Below are 19,925 nucleotides of genomic sequence, written 5' to 3'. Positions count from 1 at the left end.
TTACTTGCTCTGTTGCGGTTTTTGGGCTCTTTTTGGATACTGACGCGTGACGTTTTCTTTTACCTCTCCTCCCCCGTGTTTTGATTTATTAGAACGTCTGGGTTTTTTTTAGTATGAAGACTGTGTGGGTTTATCCATAGTTGTATCTGAAGTTGCCGACTCATCAGATAATCCCTCTGAGCTGTCAGCCTCAGTAGAACTGAAGCTGACTGATTTTTTTTACGTCTTTGTTTGTATTATGATAATGCTTTTTCTTCAATATTGATCTTGGAGTATGTTGTTGTCGTCTACCCCATTCATACACTGTATTTGTCTGGTAATCTAGAAGGTCTCGTTGAAATTTGTTCTTTTTAGTTGCTGCAATGGAATTCTCCAGCTCCATAATGCGGTCTTTTAATTTATTGTCAAAGTCCTTAAAGTCCCTGTTTCTTTGCGTAGAATCTGTAAAATCTTGTAATGCATGAGCCTCTTCTTGAGGAAACACATTAGTATTGTCCATCATAAAATAAAACTGATGAGTTTGAGCAAAGAAATAATCGACTGGATGATATCTTTAATACATCTTCTGGAGAAACAGCTCGTAACATGGATTTACAAAAATTAGCTGGAAAAATCCCTAACTAAAGAAACCCGCATTTGGTGGGATTATTCCACGTTACAGCAATACAAGGATAACGATATGATTCCTTGTGGCCTCCGATTGAAAAAAAATTCCTACCACAGTGTATTCAGAGGACTTTGTAACCACCTGGAATTCTATTTTAACAACCTGCTCTCTCAGACTTATGGATTTAATTCTAAAACATGAGAAAGCTGTGTTGGATGCAATACGGATTGAAAGAAACACAGAAACAACTATAACCACATCTTTCTAACAGGGACTTTAAGGACATTGACAATAAATTAAAAGACCGCATTATGGAGCTGGAGAATTCCATTGCAGCAACTAAAAAGAACAAATTCCAACGAGATCTTCTAGATTACCAGACAAATACAGTGTATGAATGGGGTAGACGACAACAACATACTCCAAGATCAATATTGAAGAAAAAGCATTATCATAATACAAACAAAGACGTAAAAAAATCAGTCAGCTTCAGTTCTACTGAGGCTGACAGCTCAGAGGGATTATCTGATGAGTCGGCAACTTCAGATACAACTATGGATAAACCCACACAGTCTTCATACTAAAAAAAACCCAGACGTTCTAATAAATCAAAAAACGGGGGAGGAGAGGAAAAAGAAAACGTCACGCGTCAGTATCCGAAGAGAGCCCAAAAAACGCAACAGAGCAAGTAAGCATTTTCAACTTGTCTTCATGTATTATTTCTGAAGCCCAAACATCTTTACTCTCCAAAGGACTTAGTTTCTCACCTACTCATCATTTTGATCTGTATAACACTATTCTGGACATTAATCGATTTGTCAGGACACTTAAGGTAAAAAGACATTTTTTCAATGCTGATCAACCTGATAGAAATGGAGATGATTCTAAAGATTATACTGACAATGCATCCAAAGCTACTAATCTTGATTTTCCTTCTGTCCAAGATGTTGTAGTATTAGATAGCTTATGTGATTTATCTAATGATGGCCAGTCAGTACCCCATCCCCCAGTAACTCATGCAGAGAACTTTAATACCACTAACTCGAGTTTCTATCCAATAAACTCAAAGCCTCAGGTTCTGGATAAATTTCAAGAAATCATACAGACAGAGCTAATTGAATTGCACACTCGTACAGATCGTAATATTATGCAAAACCTGACGCACAGTGAAAAAAATGGCCATCGCATCACTTAGAGCCAGACTTGGTAATCCGCAAGGCGGATAAGGGTGGGGCAATAGTGCTTTCGGATTGTGGCCTTTATGATAAAATGATGAGAATTCTTTTGTCTGACACATCTAACTATATACCATTGAGCTCCAATCCAACGGCACTATATAAAACACAATTGTCCACAGTGCTACAAGATGGGCTATTACAAAAAGAAGCAGAGTTTCTCTATGTGTCTGATCCAGTGATTACGATATTCCACACAGTACCCAAACTGCACAAAAATAGATTTTCCCCTCCGATGCGCCCCATTGTGACTGGCATCGGGTCCGTGTTTGAACATCTCGGAGCCTGGCTTGACTCACTGCTTCAACCCCTGGTCACGAGATGTTTTGGCTATTTGAGAGATAGCAAACATGTACTGTCTATACTTGAACAAACTGTATCGCACCATAATTTTTCATGGCTTACTTGTGACATAGAGGCTTTGTACACTAGTATCCCTCACTTCCTGGTACCTATAGCCTTGACTTACCATCTAGACAAATATTCAGAATACTCTCCTGATCTAAAAAATTACATCCAACAAGTAACACATTTTTTACTTACGTCTAATTATTTTCAGTATGAAGGAGACTTCTTCCTACAAAAGTCAGGCGCAGCGATGGGGGCTAAATTTTCCCCATCGCTAGCCAATCTTTTTGTCGCCTGGTGGGAGGAAGTCTACCTTTTTACTGATTCTAACCCATTCATGACTCAGGTGGCCAGATATGGCCGTTTCATTGATCATTGCATCTTCTCTAAGAACATGCACCAGCTGATATCTCCATAGATACGGTTCTTCTCTCGTCCACTATCCTTACTTCACCATGAGTTTTAAATATTGTGATACAGAGTGTCCTGATTCTTTACTTTTTTTGACCTTTTGAGTCCCAAAATTATATAACTTATATTGTTCATTATTGTTGATTATTATGAATACTATTGGCCCATCTTAGCCAACTCCAACATATTGTGTTTAACCATTATTAACGTAAGCTTATTGTGTTGATAGGATTTGTACATGGTATTCACTTCATATTTCTTACTCACCCTCAGAGTCTTACCCTCCCTCTCTTTTGCAGCCCTCCCTATAATATTACACTTTAATTCTTTGTAACTATTATCTTCCTAATTATTATTCATTATTTTTTATTTTGTACATTTTTTCTTTCAGCCCAAGTGTCCTGTAGGGCTGATAATTATTTTTTCGGCGCTTTTGACATACCGTTATACCTCTTACCGCCGGTGCATGCGCTTTGTATTTGTGTGAATGTGTTGATTTTGTGGCGCAGCAGCGCCTAATGTTTCGCAGCAGCGCCTAACATCGTGAATCACAATTTCTGGAAGTGACGTATCGCCACTTCCGGTTTTCCGAATATGGATTACTGACTGGGTGGAACGCATTGCGTCACATCCGGCCAGCTGAAACGCACGCCGCACTTAGGCATTTACTGGACACAGCTGCTGAGTGTCAGACTCTGGGGGTTAGTACCCTATATAATTCCCTAACTCCCTACTTGCACATTACCCCTGAGGAAGCCTGCCCAGACAGGCGGAACGCGTGGGGACTGCTTCTTGCCCCTTCCATCCCCAGTTGGATGTTTTAGACATTGAGGTAATTATGACTATCTTCAGACTATATGCTTGATTTTTACCTTTATCTTGAATACTTACTTGTGACTATTTCAGCTATAGCCTTAATGATCTATATTTCCACATACCTGTTATACTTCTAGCAGATTCATTTACTATTTTTGATAGTGGGGCTTGCTCAGCACAGAATTGTGCTTTTTAAATATTTTTAAAATACATTTGTTCTTGTGATTAAATAAAATTGTTATCTGTAATGAGAAACATATAATAGACATCCGTCTCTTTCTTTATCTAACTCATTATATGATCTTGGGTGTCTTATAGTTTCCTTCAAAGATAGACCCTACTATACAAAAATATTGTCTAACGTTTCATTGATGATGTCATCATAATATGGGATTCTGATGAGTCATCTATTTCAGAGTTTATGTCTTACCTCAACAGTAATCACTTCAATTAATTTTCTACACATTATTGGCACCCCACCAGTGTAACGTTCTTAGATCTAGAACTCAATTCAGATGTGGTGCGTGGCTGCATATACACTTCCACATTTCAGAAAGATACAGCTAGAAATACAATTTTACATGGTTCCTCATGCCACCCTACCCACACTATAAAAGGCATTCCCGTTGGAGAAATGCTCAGAGCGAAGCGCAATTGCTCCACTGATACTTTGTTTCAAATTGAAAAATCTCAGATCACTGATAGACTTTGTCACCACGTTTAGCATGGAATATAATAAAATACAAAGTTTAATCAAAAAATATTTACCCATGCTATTTCAGGATGACGACTTACGAAAGATTCTAGCTGAAGGATGTAGTTTTCTAGTTTTTCTACAAGGAGGGCACCAACCCAGGCAAACTTACTGTCCCCTAGTGTTATCAATGTTGCCAATACAGCACCTTCCAACACATGGCTATCTGCTAAAGGTTTTTTTAAGTGCGGGGCCAAAATATGCAGATGTTGTGCCTTTGCACAACCGAGGAAAGAGATAGCAAGCAAGATTGATAATACACAGCACCCAATTAGGGAATTTATAAACTGTAATACTCACAATGTAATTTACTGTATAACCTGTAATGCATGCAATGTGGATTATGTAGGTTGCACTAGTCGCAGTCTCAAAGAGAGAATCCGGGAAAATGTTAATGGGGTTAATCCAGATGCCAGAAACCCTTCCAATGCCGAATGACATTTTTCCATCCAACATTATGGAGACCTTGCTAGTTTTTCCTTCAGCAGCATTGAAAGGGTTATGTCTAACAAAAGGGGAGGTAATCTAAGAACAAAGCTGCTAAACAGAGAAGGATACTGGAATTACTGTAATAAAGATGGACAATTACTGTAATAAAGATGGACATTGGACGATATACAGTATAGTACATACAGTACTGTACGTCCAGCTCCTGGCACTGGCTCACGTTTGTCAGCTCTATATTACAACTGCCATTCTGCTTTAACACCCACGACCGCTGCATGTATACCCCAATGAATGGTTTCTGCTTTGCACAAAAACACTCATGCTAAGCTTTGTCTAATTTAACCCCTTAAGGACACAGGGTTTTTCTGCTCATTTCTCGCTCTCCAACTTCAAAAATCCATAACTTTTTCATTTTTACGTGTACAGACCTGTGCAAAGGCTTATTTTGTGCGTAACAAATTTTACTTTCCCGTAATGTTATTTATTTTAACATGGCGTGTACTGCGAAGCTGAAAAAAAATTCCAAATGTGGAAAAATTGAAAAAAAACTGTCACATTCTTGTGGGCTCAGTTTTACGACTTTCACTCTTCGCTCCAAATAACATGGCTACTTTATTCATTGGTTCGGTGCGATCACGGTGATACCAAATTTATAAAGGTTTTATTGTGTTTTAATACATTTTCAAAATTAAACGAATGTATACAAAAAAGAAAAAAAAAATTTTGTCATCTATCTTCTGAAGCTAATAACTTTTTCATACTTTGGCGCACGGAGCTGTTTGAGATGTCAATTTTTGCAAAATGAGCCTTCGTTTTCATTGCTACCATTTTGAGGTCTGTGCGACATTTTGATAATTTTTTATTTCATTTTTTATGTGATGTAAAAAGGTGTAAAAGTCGCATTTCGGACATTTGGGCGCCATTTCCCGTCTCGGAGGCCACCGCCGGCCATAACCGTTTTTATATTTTGATAGATCGGGCATTTTGGGACGCGGCGATGCCTAATATGTTTGTGATTTTTACTGTTTATTATGTTTTATATCAGTTCTAGGGAAAGGGGGGTGATTTGAATTTTTAATATTTTATTAATTTTTTTTATATTTTAAACTTTTTTTTTCTTTTTTTTTCCACTATTTTTAGACCAACTAGGGTACATTAACCCTAGATGGTCAGATCGCTCCTACCATATACTGCAATACTTCTGTATTGCAATATATGGCATTTTTGCAGCACATTCATTACAATGAGCCACTGGCTCATTGTAACGAATCTACAGAAGCCATGTAGCCTCGTGTCAAAAGAAGACCTGAGGCTACCATGGCAACTGATCGCCGCCCACGCGTCGCCGTCTCTTAAACGCCGCCGGCAACTTTGCCGGCGGCGTTGAGAGGGTTAATAGCCGCGATCGGTGAAAGCACCGACCACGGTTATTAGCGGTGGGGGTTTTCTGCAAAATGCAAAAACCCCCACCTTTGTATGAAGAGGACTCAGCCCGTGAGCCCTCTTCATACACTCCTTATACCTCTGCGCCGTAGAGCTACGGCGCAGAGCGTTAAGGGGTTAAATCAACACATTGCTACCACAGATTATTTGTTGTCTTTGGGGGATTTATCATGGCTGGTTTGTTGTATTACTTTATTTGTCTCAGTTTAGATTTTTGTGTCAAATGAGAGAAATTAAATCTCACCTGAGACAATAGTATTGTATAGTAAAAAAAATTATGGAACACTACTGCCATATTATATAAAAAAAGAAAACAGGACATAGACTTGAAAAATGTAGTGTGAAACAATGAGAACAGTATAAGGATAGCACTTGTTAAATTGGTCCTCCAGTGTCAGCAAATAAATGTGATTTTTGGGCATGATGAAAAGATTACATTTTCTAATAAACTTTTATATCATTTCAACATGCTTTTCTAAATCTATGCTGTCTGCCAACATGCAATCGAAATCTTATGCCCTTATCACAAGCTACAAACATCTGTGCGTTCCTGTCTCTCATTAAACATTTCACTTTAGGTGCAATTCAAGTGCAACATAGGCGCATTCTTAGATTTGTCCGCTTACGGTACATGTAATCCTCCTACAAGCTCCTCTTGGCTTCTCTCCTACATCCCAGCATGAGAATAACACTCACATCAGAGCCCAGGTGTGTGACAAGCTGCTCCCAGTGATCTCCACAGCAGGGAGTTCTCCTGGAGGGGATCCTCCAATGCTGATCTTCTGCTGCCCTCCTGCAATTCTGGTCAGTATTCCGCCTCCAATGCCAGTGTGATCATCTTGCTACTTCTCTGTACTATTTGTAGCTCCTACTCACATCTCTTCTCTCCTGTTCTGAGCTGCTGCTTTTCAGATCGTTTGTAAATAGAACATTAACTATAAACAGCGGCTGTATGTAGTGTCTGCTGAGACCTGAGTGAAGTTGGCCCCCCCCACGTTGTTCAAATCAAACAAAATTGGTGTCAAACGTTTGTGCTACGTTTGTGCTGGTTTGTGCAGCAGAAATTTTCGTTTGTGCCGCTATCGTTTTTAAGATATTAATGAGAGTTTCCAGAGGTCATCAGAGGTCAACCAGCCCCCCCCCCCCACCTTGCCCAAACCAAACCAAACTGGTGCTGAACAAGTCTGCTACGTTTGTGCTGCTTACATTTTTGTTTGTGCTGCTTTTGTTTTGAATAAATGAAAAAAAAATTCAAGTTCAAAAATTCAAGCAGCCCCCCCCCCACTTTAACTGAATCAAACAAAACTGGTGTCAAACGTTAGTGCTGGTTTGTGCAGCAAAAATTTTCGTTTGTGCCGCTATCATTTTTACGGTATGTTCAGGTGTTTACATAGGTTAAAGGTGTTTAGGCGGAACTGGTAAAAAACAAACTTAGTGACACTTCCCTAGTTTGATCACCAGGGGGAGCTAGCAAACACATTGTACTTTGGAAGAAATGAACTCTGATGACCTCTGGAAAAAAGTATGAATATATTAAAAATGATAGCAGCACAAACGAAAATTTTTGCTGCACAAACCAGCACAAACGTAGCACTAACGTTTGACACCAGTTTTGTTCGATTTGGTTAATGTGGGGGGCTGCTTGAACTTTTGACCTTTCATTTTTTGTTCATATATTCAAAACAAAAGCAGCACAAACAAAAATTTGAGCAGCACAAACCAGCACAAACGTAGCAGAATTGTTAGGCACCAGTTTTGTTTGGTTTGGACAATGTGGGGGGGCTGGTTGACCTCTGCTGACCACTGGAAACTCTCATTAATATCTTAAAAACGAAAGCGGCACAAACTAGCACAAACATAGCACAAACGTTTGACACCAATTTTGTTTGATTTGAACAAGGTGGGGGGGCCAACTTCACTCAGGTTCTGCTGAGCTCTGTTGCTGGGGATAAACTGCTCTGCAAAACAGCTCAGTGCTGGCTTCTTAGTCTTAGTCCACATTCGGACTGGAGTGTTTTTGTGCTTAAATTACACCTAAATTAAAAAGTTACTAATGATGAATGATAGGTAGGCACAGCAAAACATCCAGATTGATAGGATAAATGAGGAAAACATCCTTATTATTGCTGTGTGGCTAGTTTGGTGTATAGGTGCAAAAACAGTGTGGCAATATGAAAAGGTACAAAAACAACAGAAAAAACAAGGGCTACATCTGGTCCAATATTGTTTTTTTTTGCATTTGTTGCAAAATGTTTTGCACACGTGTCCATCTGAGAAATTGGTATTGGTAAATTTGATAGTGGTTTTTATCCTATTATCATGCCAGCCTGTGACTGGAGTCATTTTGCGCCAAAACATGCGCATAAATGAAAATTTGCACCAAAACAAAAACCATGAATTCAGTTCAGTATAGTGAAAACTAGTCTATACAAATAATGAATTTTTAGCACATGCAGGGTCTATTTTAAAGTGACTTTGCATTGTCCTATTTTCATTTGGTGCATTTGAAAGTCACAAAACAGCATTTCTTGTGCCAGAACAACGCCAGACATAGACAAAAAAATACAATGATAAATTCCGCCCACAGACTTTAACAATACATATTTTTCCTCAAATTGGACAACCTCTTTAAATGTGAGCAGTAGCAGGCTTTGGATAATATGTTGCCTTAAGTTTAAGGATTTGCTATCAAATACTATAAAATCATTGTCAGTAGAAACAGCTTTTTAACAGTAGATATTGATTGACATAACTCACTAGACTCATAAAACTATTTGATTAAGTCATAATTTTATAAGAATCTATTTTGAGATGTTATTCTTCCCACTCCTGGTACTTCTATTGTATTTTCAATTTGTTGTAAAGCACATTGATCCTAAGGCAATCATAGTGGAAATGAAATATCACTTAGTCATTGTATATAGTTTATTAGTTTGACAATTATCTGAACTGAGAAAAGCAAAGCAAATTATGAGATCTAAATACAGTAATTGTGTTATCAAGAATCATTGTTTAAAAAATGTTTCCATCTGTTTTTTTGATCACATACAGCATGTATGTTACTAAAGATTGCGACATACACGCTAAACATATCCATAGGCAAAATCCACCTTTCGGCCTCCATCTGAGGCACGCTATGAAAAAGCATAGAAGACTGTTCTTATATATTCTTATATATATCTTATATATGCTTACATTAAATAAGCATGCATTCAGTCAATGCCATAATAGCTTATGGTAGGGGCTGAACAAGAGGACGTATCCCAAAGCACAAACATACAATGATTTATTTTGCAACCGTCCATTGTCAGTTAATGTTGGAAATTTCAAATGAGATGTGAACCTTTAATTCTGTTAAATCAAAGGTGCGTCTTATAGTCCGGTGCACCTTGTATATGAATTATACTACAGACAAGATGTACTGTACATTTAACAGTGTTTAAGAGCTCCACCCCTAGCAATATCCTGCTACTGCCCACAATGTACACATGGTCCCTGGCTCCTGAAGTGCCCTGGCACCACAACCAACATTGTGCCCATCCTGCCCTCCCCTAACATGGAGAGACCGGAGCTGCCATAGTGCTGACCACGAGGCAATCCTCAGCACCAGTGAGCAATCCCCCATACTTGCCAGCCCTGTAACAGGGGAAAGTGAGGGAGCCATAGGGAGCCCCACAGGAATAACACCCTGCCTGAGGAGGGAAAGAGAAGGGGCAGAGGGAGAAAGCTTAACCCCTGCTGCATCACCCTTGCAACATTTACCCCCAGCAGCCAATACCTCTGAGATCTGAGCTCTGTGACACGCTGGAGACAAGTTTCCTTGTCAAAAAAGTGATCAAACAATTATATATTTCCCAAAAAGGAATCAATAAAAGCTAAGACCAGCTAAGAGGGTTGCGTGACGGGATGACGTAGCTGACGTCGTTCCCGCCTCCCGCCGTGCCTTCGCTGCTCACGGAACATCGCAAGCTGAGCGCCGACACCGACTCTATGCCGGACGCGGACACCAGCCCCATGGAGCCCTGAAGACCAGCACTTAGGCAGCGCCAACTCGCGGCTCATCCCGCACGCCACGAAAAGCCGGCCGGTGACGAATCCGTAAGCGCAGTGGAGCGCGTTAGGAGGTACCCAGTGTTTGTGGAGAATCCTCAGAGAGGCCGGACCAGAGGCTCTGGGAGAGACACAAAACAGGCACAATACAGGCACCACAGGGGGATATAAGGGGCGAAAGGATGGGTCTGAGTGGATAGGGCCATCCCACGTGTGGTGTGGGGGGTGCAGCTTACTGCCCCCGGCTTGCGGCTCACCACTGCCGCTTGGTGGGAGCAGAGCGGACGTGGTGGGAGGCATGCTGTGGGGGTAGGGCTGTGCCGGGCACATCCGGGTGGTCCCTTCCCCAGCCCTTCTGATCGCTGCCACTACCGTTCCCTTTTTTTTTTTTTTTGGTAGCCTGACTGTAGCCTGATGCTTTAGACGTTTGACGTGCCAAGCCGGCCAGCTTTGTTTCATTAGGTGTACCTTTTTAGCTCGATATACTAACCCGTTCATCCGTTGAACAACTTGCTGGAAGGGGACTGTGACCATTTTTTCTTTTTGCCGCTATATTTTCTTTGCTGCTAATTCAACTAACTCTTGCTTGCTCATGGGACAGAGCGTTTAATTTGTCTACATTAACAACATACTAACAAGCTTGGCAGAGGATTAAGTGCGAACTGTGCTCTATTGCAGTACCGTTGATTTTACTGTTTACAACAGCAGTGGACTAAATGTGAACTGTGACCTATAGCAACATCACAGAAGCTGTAGCTTCACTACCCAGCACTAACTAAGTTCCTCCACTAACGGTACCTGAGACTCATCCTTATGTGTGAAATGGCGTTCTTAACTCGGCTGCACTAACAATACACTAACAAAGTAGAGGTTTGAATGTGAGCTGAGACATATAGTAACACTATAGGAATCACTATCCAACATTGCAGAGGACTAAGTGTGAACTATGACCTATAATAACATTACTGTGACTACGTCCACAGAATAGTATTTAGTGAATTGTGTCGGAGTTGGGAATCGTGTTTTGAGCTGGAACTTTTTTTTTTTTTCCCTCAATTTATTGTCTTCTTCCCTGTATGCACAGGATTCTGTCTTTCACATTTCTGCGCCAATAACAAGCCTGGCGTGGGACTGAGTGTGAACTCTGCCCTACAGTAACACTGCTGGAAATATTGTGTAAACACTGCAGAGAGCCAAAGTGTGAACTATAGTAATTTTACTGTAATCAATATCGGATATCGTAGAGGCTCAAAGGTGAACTGTGGTCAATGCTTATTTAACTTTGTATATATATGTCTGCACCGATGGTTTAAGGAATATAAAGATACAAGGGAGAACTGAGACACATTAGCTTTAAAGCAGGCTCTTCTTAGTAAAGTAGGGCTGAGGGAACAGTTGAACAAGTGGCAGATATGGCCCCTAAGAAACCAGAAAGAAAATCAACTGGTCTGGACAAGATGTGGAAGGCATCACCATCTAAAACGAGACAAAATAACAGAGAAGAGGGACAACCCGCAGGGCCAACTAGTGAGAAGGCGGGAGACGGAGATACTAATCCCGAAGGTATCTTAGCTCAAATATTAGCTACAACACAGGAAACCAAAGAATACATAATAGAGCTTAAAAAAGAGCTAGGCAGTGTAAGAGCTGACACTTCCACTATAAAAGACGATCTTAATTCAATGAAGGGAAAATTCAAAATGGTAGAGAAAAATGTAAAGAAAACAGCAGACGAGGTAAAAGGCATACAGGAGGAGGTAAAGAGATTAAGGGAAGAAAATGTTAATATTAGAGAAAAACTGATTGATCTCGAGAACCGAACTCGGAGATCTAATCTGAGAATAGTCGGCTATCCTGAAGAGAGTGGGGAAAATGTATCCTCAGATACCATACAGAAATGGTTATGGGGTATATTCGGGCCAGAAGGCCTTTCTCCTAGCTTTATCATAGAAAGAGCTCATAGAGTCCCCTCCCGCAAACCAGTCCCAGGAGCTCCACCCAGAACAATTCTGGCGAAATGTTTAAATTCGCAAGATAGGGACTATATAATTAGAAATTCAAGAAGAAAAGAGAAAGAGTTAATGATAAATAGTAATAGAGTTGCAATATTCTCAGATTACGCAAGGGAAACGCAGAAAGCCAGAGCTAGCTTCGGGGCAGTAAAGAAAAGACTTTATGAAGCAAAAATCCAATTCTCCCTTTTATTTCCCTCCAAGCTGAGGGTTATAACAGATAACAAAACATGGTTCTTTAACATGCCAGAAGAAGCATCAGAATGGCTGGAAAGAAAGGGAATTTGAATCAATTGAGGTGTTAAGGCAAACATTAAGAAAAATTTTCTGCCATGATTTGTAGTGGGCTGCGAGGGGATGGTGAGAGGGCGACGGCGGAAAGAAGGGATCTGCTTGATTGAAGGTAGAGCGGATCAGGTTGGGGGACAGGGGATAGGGGGAGGTACTGGCAGGAGGATGTTTTTTGTTTTGTTTTATATTGTGTTTTTTTGGGGTTGTTGTTGGTTCTAGGTCTTAAAGTCGAAGGATGATAAAAGAAACCAGGGTTCTATGCTGGAACGTTAGAGGTTTAAGTGAAAGAAGGAAACGGTGTATGATATTTGATGTGATCAATAAGCACTTACCATCAATTATTGTTTTACTAGAGACACATCTGACACAGGAGTTTGTATATCGGGTAAAGAAGCGCTCGGTGGGTTGGGAATATCACTCCTATGGGGACATATACTCAAGAGGGGTGTCAGTACTAATACACTCAAACATAGACTACAGAATGATGGGGGAAAGTATTGACAAGTGTGGAAGGTTCGTTTTTTTGCACTGTATTTTAGGAGATTCGGAATGTATCTTGGCGTTTCTGTATGCCCCCCCCCCTTTCTCTTTAAAGGTAATATACGAATTAGTTAAATTCATCGAGAGCAGGGAATGAAAGAAAATTCTAGTTATGGGTGATGCCAAACTGGATCGTCTGAATATTCTAGGGGAACAAAAATCAAAGATAATGAAGGCCTTAAATGTAGTAATTTCTGTGACGATATAGGACTATATGATATCTGGAGGGCCAAATATGGCATAAAGCGGGCTTTCTCCTGTTATAGTAAAACACATAACACCATGTCCAGGATAGATCACGGCTTGGCTAGCCAAGATATGCTGGGGGAAGTTTCGACTATGCGGTATGAACAAATCCTGATCTCGGATTACGCCCCGGTTTTGGTGACACTCGGTAACACTCCAAGGAGAGAGAGAGCTTTCAAACTCAATCCCCATTGGTTGACTATAATAGGGTCTATAGGGGACATTGAACAGAAAATAAAGGAATATTGGGAAAGGAATGTTAATTCTACAAATAACTTGATTGTGTGGGACTCTCTCAAAATGTTTATTAGAAGTACATTGTCACACACCATCAACTTAGCTAAAAAGGAATATAAAAGGAAAGAAGAAGCCCTGAGGAGTGCAGTTGAACAGACTTTCAAAAAAATGGTAGAGGGTGGAGGGGGGGGGGCAGAAAATAAGAACAGCTATATAGAAGCAAAAGAAAAATATAAAGGGTTCCTGGTGGAGAAATCCCAACATCAGATCTTCTTTGCCGGACAATCAAATTTTACAGAAGGAGGAAAGCCAGGGAAACTGCTGGCTAAAATGATACAAAATACGCGGAGCGGTAACAAGACGGTAACAGCTATTAGAGGTCAAGATGGGAAACTATACAACGACCATGATCAGATCCAGTTACAATTTAGAAACTTTTATAAGGCCCTATATGAGAGCTCATGTAATAAAGATGACGGGGAGATTGAGAGATATCTGGGAGAAATTAATTTCCCACGGCTATCTCAAGAACAGGCAGACATGTTAGAAGCACCAATTACCCTTACAGAATTGGAGGAAACAATTGACTCATGCACTAAAGATACAGCCCCAGGACCGGACGGTCTTCCGTTCGGATTCTATAGAAGATATAAAACGGCACTGTTGCCAATGATGCTAGAGATGATGGAAGAAACTTATAAGAGAGGGAGGGTCTCCGAAACCATGGCAGAAGCACGCATAATCTTGATCCCTAAAAAGGAGAATGACCCGCTTGATATGGGGTCATATAGACCAATCTCCTTAATAAACACAGATGCTAAAATATTAGCGAAAGTACTTGCTCGAAGGCTTCAGAAGGTAATTACCAACATTATTCACGAGGACCAAAAGGGGTTTATCCCAGGAAGAAACGTGAACGACTGTCTGAATAGATTATTTGCATCCATGGAGGAAGGAGAGGGGGGCCTCCGCTCGATCCTGTCATTAGACGCGGTTAAGGCGTTTGACAGGGTCGAGTGGAGGTTCCTGTGGGAAGCCCTGCGTAGATTTGGCTTTGGCCCCATTTTTATGAAATGGGTTAAAAGCCTCTATAGTTCACCAAAAGCTAGGGTTACTGTAAACGGGACAGAGTCGGAATCTTTTTTTCTGAACAGAGGCACTAGACAGGGTTGCCCCCTCTCCCCTCTCCTTTTTGCTCTTTTCATCGAACCGTTGGCCATCTGGATCAGATCAGATGGGAGAGTTAGGGGAGGGGGCAGCCAAGGAATGGAGGATAAACTGTGTTTATACGCAGATGATGTATTGTTTTGAGTACAGGAATCCCCGAAGTCAATACCCAGGATAGTTGAGATTGTTAGTGAGTTTGGTCAATATTCTGGGTTTGAAATAAATTGGAAAAAAAACCTGTCTGTTACCTCTAGACGGGTACAGGGGAGAACAGTTGGATATGAGTGAAATTGTCTTGTGCAGGGAGTACCTTAAATACCTTGGGGTTAAAATTTCCGCGAAGATAGAGGAATACGATACCCTAAATTTAAGACCTTTGATTAAGGCAACGAGAGGAAGAATACAGTTATGAGATAAGCTGCCACTCTCATTTGCAGACAGAGCTGCGCTGATTAAAATGGTTCTTTTACCACAAATCCTCTTTTTCCTGGCAGCCTGCCCCATATGGATAGACAGCTCATTTTTTAAGGCCATGGAATCCTTGTTCAATGAACTAATTTGGGGCAGGAAAAGAGTAAGAATCAAGCTTAGGTACTGGCACAAGCCCATTTCAGAAGGAGGGATAGGGATGCCTTTTCTCTTTGGATACTATCTTGCAGCTCAGCTATCGAGGATAGTGGGCTGGAAGGATGAGAGGGATCCAGTTAAAGCGCTTATAATGAGAGAAAATCACTCGAGCTCGGTATTAGAGGCACTGGAAAAGAATATAGAACGTAAGGAGAATAAGTTAGTATGAAAAGGGCTATGTTTAAGGGTTGGCAAGAGGTCAAAAAAATGTTGCACATTAACGGAATATTAGATTGCACTCCACTATGGCACAACCAAGAATTTCCCGAATTAGGGAGAATACCGGACTCAATTTTTTGGGAGAGGAAGGGTATTAGATATTTTTCAAAGATAATAGAAAATGGAAGAATAGTAAACTTTAACTTTTTGAAAGACAAATACACAATAGGGGAAAAGGATTTCTTGAGATATTTTCAATTAGCCCACGCGATTAACGCAATTAGAATAAGAAAACACTTAGAAATTAGCTCACATGACTGTCTAGAATTTGTGCAAAACACAGGGAAAAGAAAGGGATTGATAGCGGGTATTTATACATTTTTGGTTAAGGGGTACTCTGTGGGGCCCTTTCATAAATCACAAGAGAGGTCGGAAAGATGGGTAGGAGCCGTATCGAGGGAGGAGTGGGTTGGGATTTGCAGAAACGCCGGGATAGGGTCGATAAATGAAAACCACAGATTAATACAGATTAAGATTCTCTATATGTTGTATTACTCTCCCAGTGACCTGCAAAGGATGAAAATTAGGGGGTCGTCCACTTGTTATAAATGCGGAGAAGATGGAGCTGATTTTATTCATATAATCTGGTTTTGCCCAGTAATCTTTGAGTTCTGGAGTAAAGTATTCCAGCGGTTGAATAATATTTTAGAACTAACCCTGTGCCCGTCCATCTCGTTAGCTATCGTTGGTAGAATTAGCTCCGTTGAGATTGGACCCATTCACTGTGCAATTATTCTCAAATTATTGATGTTGGCGAAAGTACTTATTGTAAGAGAATGGGGAAGTAACAGCAGTGCGAAACTAACAATATGGAGGTGGATAAATTTATCTTTTAAGGTAAAAGAATACGAAATAATCCAAGCGGAAAAGAGAGGTACAATGATGAAATGGGCTAGAACCTGGGAAAAATGGAAATAGATAAACTGGTATATGGAAAAATTTACATCTCTAAGAACCACCCAAAAAGTTAAGTGAAATTAATATACATCCTTCTTTGTTTTTTTTTGTTTTTTTCCTCCTGCCAGGGGGGGGGGGGGGAGAGGGAGGGAAGGGGGCTATGGAGATAATAGAAACCGGTCTATATTCACTGGTAGATTATACTAGGTAAAGATGCCATATCTCTGTCTTTGCGTGTACTGTGCATAAAATGTTATATGGGTTCAGACTGGAATGTAAACTAACTTACAGTAAAGACATTTTTGTATGGAACTTTTATATGTAAGAGACGCAAGAAATTTTGGGATAGACATATGGTATGTGTTCAATTTTATGTGAAAAATTAATAAAACTTTTCTAATTAAAAAAAAAAAAAAGCTAAGACCACTTACCGTATTTTTCGGACTATAAGACGCTTCTTACTATAGGACGCACCCCAGATTTAGGCTTCCAAAAAAAGGAAAAATATATTTTACACCAATTAAAATATTCCTGTTGGTCGCATTAAAGCACAGCACACACAGACATATATTTACACACTCAGCTCACCTGTACACACTCACTCAGCTCACCTATACACACTCGCTCAGCTCACCTATACACACTCACTCAGCTCACCTATATACACACACACACACAGAAGCACACACATACACTCTCACTCAGCTCACCTATACACACTCACTCAGCTCACCTATACACACACACACACACACAGCTCACCTATACACACTCACTCAGCTCACCTATACACACACACACAGACATACTTCCCCCATTCCTCTTCTTCTCACCCTGTCCCAGCGCAGCATGACAGTATGAGACCTGCGGTGATGTAAGAAGCATGTGATCATTCACATGATTCTGACATCACCGCAGGTCCTGTACCAGTAGGACATCAGGGAGAGGTGAAAGCAGTCCAGAGGCTCCTCTCTGGGAGATCGGGTGCAGCTCTGTATCAGGGAATCACCCGATCTCTCTTACATCGGTCAGGAGGGTCTGGCAGTGCTGGATCCTCCTGACCTCCGGACTATAAGACACAGGCACTTTTAAGCAAGATTTTTTCTTGCTAAAAAGTGCGTCTTATAGTCCAGAAAATATGGTATATTGCTGACCCACAAATTAAAGATTAAGTATAATTTTGACCAGTTTTATTTTTTTAATTCCAAGGTTATAACCATCATTTTAGGTTCTTAGTAAAATGGAAGGGATATTAAATGGTACGAAATGGAAGTACAATTTGTCCAACTGAATATACAGCTCTGTAAATAAAAAAAGGTTGAGACATTTGGAAGGTGGATTGTAAAAAACATATCCTCAATGGGTAATGTATGTGCTAGAATAAAGAAATACTAGTATTTTAATGAAAGAATATGAAGATCTAATAATGTATTATTCTAGAGAGGATATGTTTTGCCTTTAAAGGTTGATTTAAAGGGTAAGGCCTCTTTCACACTTGCGTAGCAGATCCCATCAGAGCACAACACGTGAAAAAGCAATGTTTTTATCTGCATTTTTAGTCAGTTTTTGCTAGGGGTCAGTATCATTTTTGCATTTTTCATTCGTTTACAACTCATTTTCAAGACTCATGATTGCATTTTATCTTTTCTTTGGCAATTGGCTGGTGAAAAACGCATTGCACTTGCATGTGTCTCATAGTGCATTGTGCAGGTCTACATTGCACCTAAAAGAGAGTATGCATAAAGATCCTGCCAAAATAAAGCAGACATTCAAGAAAAACCTCAGGTATGCTCTACAAAAGTAAAGAACAGCTCATGAAGCAAGGAATTCTTTCTTTCAGTGCCCAATGTTTTGGTCATTGAACATACACAAATACATCAACTGCTATGTGGGTCATCTCTTGTGAACAGTGGGGCAGATTTACTTACCCGGGCCATTCGCGATCCAGCTGCGCATTCTCTGCAGTGGATTAGGGTCTGGCCGGGATTCAATAAGGTAGTTCTTCCGACGTCCACCAGGTGGCGCTGCTGCGCTGAAGAGCATCGGAATGCACTCAAGTTCACCGGCCTATTCCTAGTGAAGGTAAGTGCAAGCCCCGCGACACATAATTTTTTAAAAATGCGGCGTTTTTTTCGAATCCGTCGGGTTTTCGTCCGATTTCCATCGCGTGCATGCCAGCGCCGATGCGCCACAGTCCGATCGCGTGCGCCAAAATCCTGGGACAATTCAGGGAGAATTGGCGGAAATATTCGGGTAACGCGTCGGGAAAACGCGAATCGGGCCCTTAGTAAATGACCCTCAGTGTGTCTCTCTATTGATTCCAGCAGGATACATTTTGGGCACTAAAAAAATCTTAATTTACTTTTCACTGTACATATAACATTGTAAAGTGTACTGGAAATACCCATTGGGGCTCTAAATGCTAAACAACCCTTGATACATTCCTTTTTAAGAATGTTGTTTCCAAAATGAGGTAAGATATCCTCAAATGTGGTTCCACTATATGGCCACATCACTGGCTCTCTAAAAGTAGAGGGTTGTCCCTTGCATACCATACTGTAATATATGTGGGCATACAAAGCTGGCCAGCAAGAAGTTCTGTTGGTAAAGCAGATTTAGATGTTTTTGCTTTTTTCCCCATTATGGACACTAGACCATTAAAAGAATCCACAAAGAAGTGTACTGAACATATTACACCAGCTTAACTTCCATTAGTATTCAATGGAAAATTTTGACACTTACTCCAGGATTAGGGATTAGGGAGTATTCAGGAGATGGGGGCAGTTTTTGGCCCTTTGCCATTGTTATACTTATGGATTACCCTTATACATTTCTCTCTATGCTGTTGACATTCTTTCAGTAAAAGATGAGATGGTTTTAAAGTTTTGCAGTGTCACATGTTACAGGCTATAAAATGCTTTATTTTTGTTAATGTGGACATATAATGACTTACTTTTTGCAGAATATGGTGCATTTCACAGATAAATCATATTGGGGAGTTTATAGATTATTGATTGGATTGTATTACTTCTTTCTAGGTGGAGGAATATAACATCATAATTTTTTGTTTTGCATTTTTTCTTTAGGCTGTTCACCATACGTCATTAGTTTCAAGCACACGCTTGTTTTGATAACTTGAAATATCAAGTTATATTATTTTGGACAACTTTTACCATATCGATCCAGCAATGATTAAGCTTTATTACACAGATTGTTATGGACAGAAGAATGTTAAATAGGTGAGGGTTCTTTTGTGGTTAGGTGTTTTTTTCCCAACTTCGTCTTTTATATGTAAAGGGATATCTAATATTATTAATTATACAGTGGGTATAGAAAGTATTCAGAACCCTTTACATTTTTTCCCCTTTTTTGTTTCATTTCAGACAATAGATAAGGTCAATTATTAATGATAAGGTCAATTTACTTTAATGTAAACTCTGTATTCTATCTTGACAGAAAATAAGAAGAAGAAGAAAAACTGAAATATCACATGGTCATTTAGACCCTTTGCACAGTATTGAGTAGAAGCACATTTTGAGATAATACAGCCACGAGTCTTGTGAATGATGCAACAAGAT

At 40.1% G+C, this 19,925-nt stretch overlaps 1 long non-coding RNA gene across 1 annotated transcript in view; it reads right to left on the bottom strand.

Moving 5' to 3' along the window:
* LOC140086263 (uncharacterized) overlaps positions 1-16,867 on the bottom strand; it is an 83,231-nt gene extending 66,364 nt beyond the window's left edge. The window contains exon 1 of the long non-coding RNA XR_011849961.1: positions 16,779-16,867. This is a non-coding gene — a long non-coding RNA (uncharacterized lncRNA). The remainder of the gene's footprint in view (positions 1-16,778) is intronic.
* Positions 16,868-19,925: the final 3,058 nt, after the last annotated feature.

This window comes from Engystomops pustulosus, chromosome 1 (assembly GCF_040894005.1).
Source record: "Engystomops pustulosus chromosome 1, aEngPut4.maternal, whole genome shotgun sequence".
Taxonomy (NCBI): Eukaryota; Metazoa; Chordata; class Amphibia; order Anura; family Leptodactylidae; genus Engystomops; species Engystomops pustulosus.
This window is presented reverse-complemented; position numbering and strand designations above follow the sequence as displayed.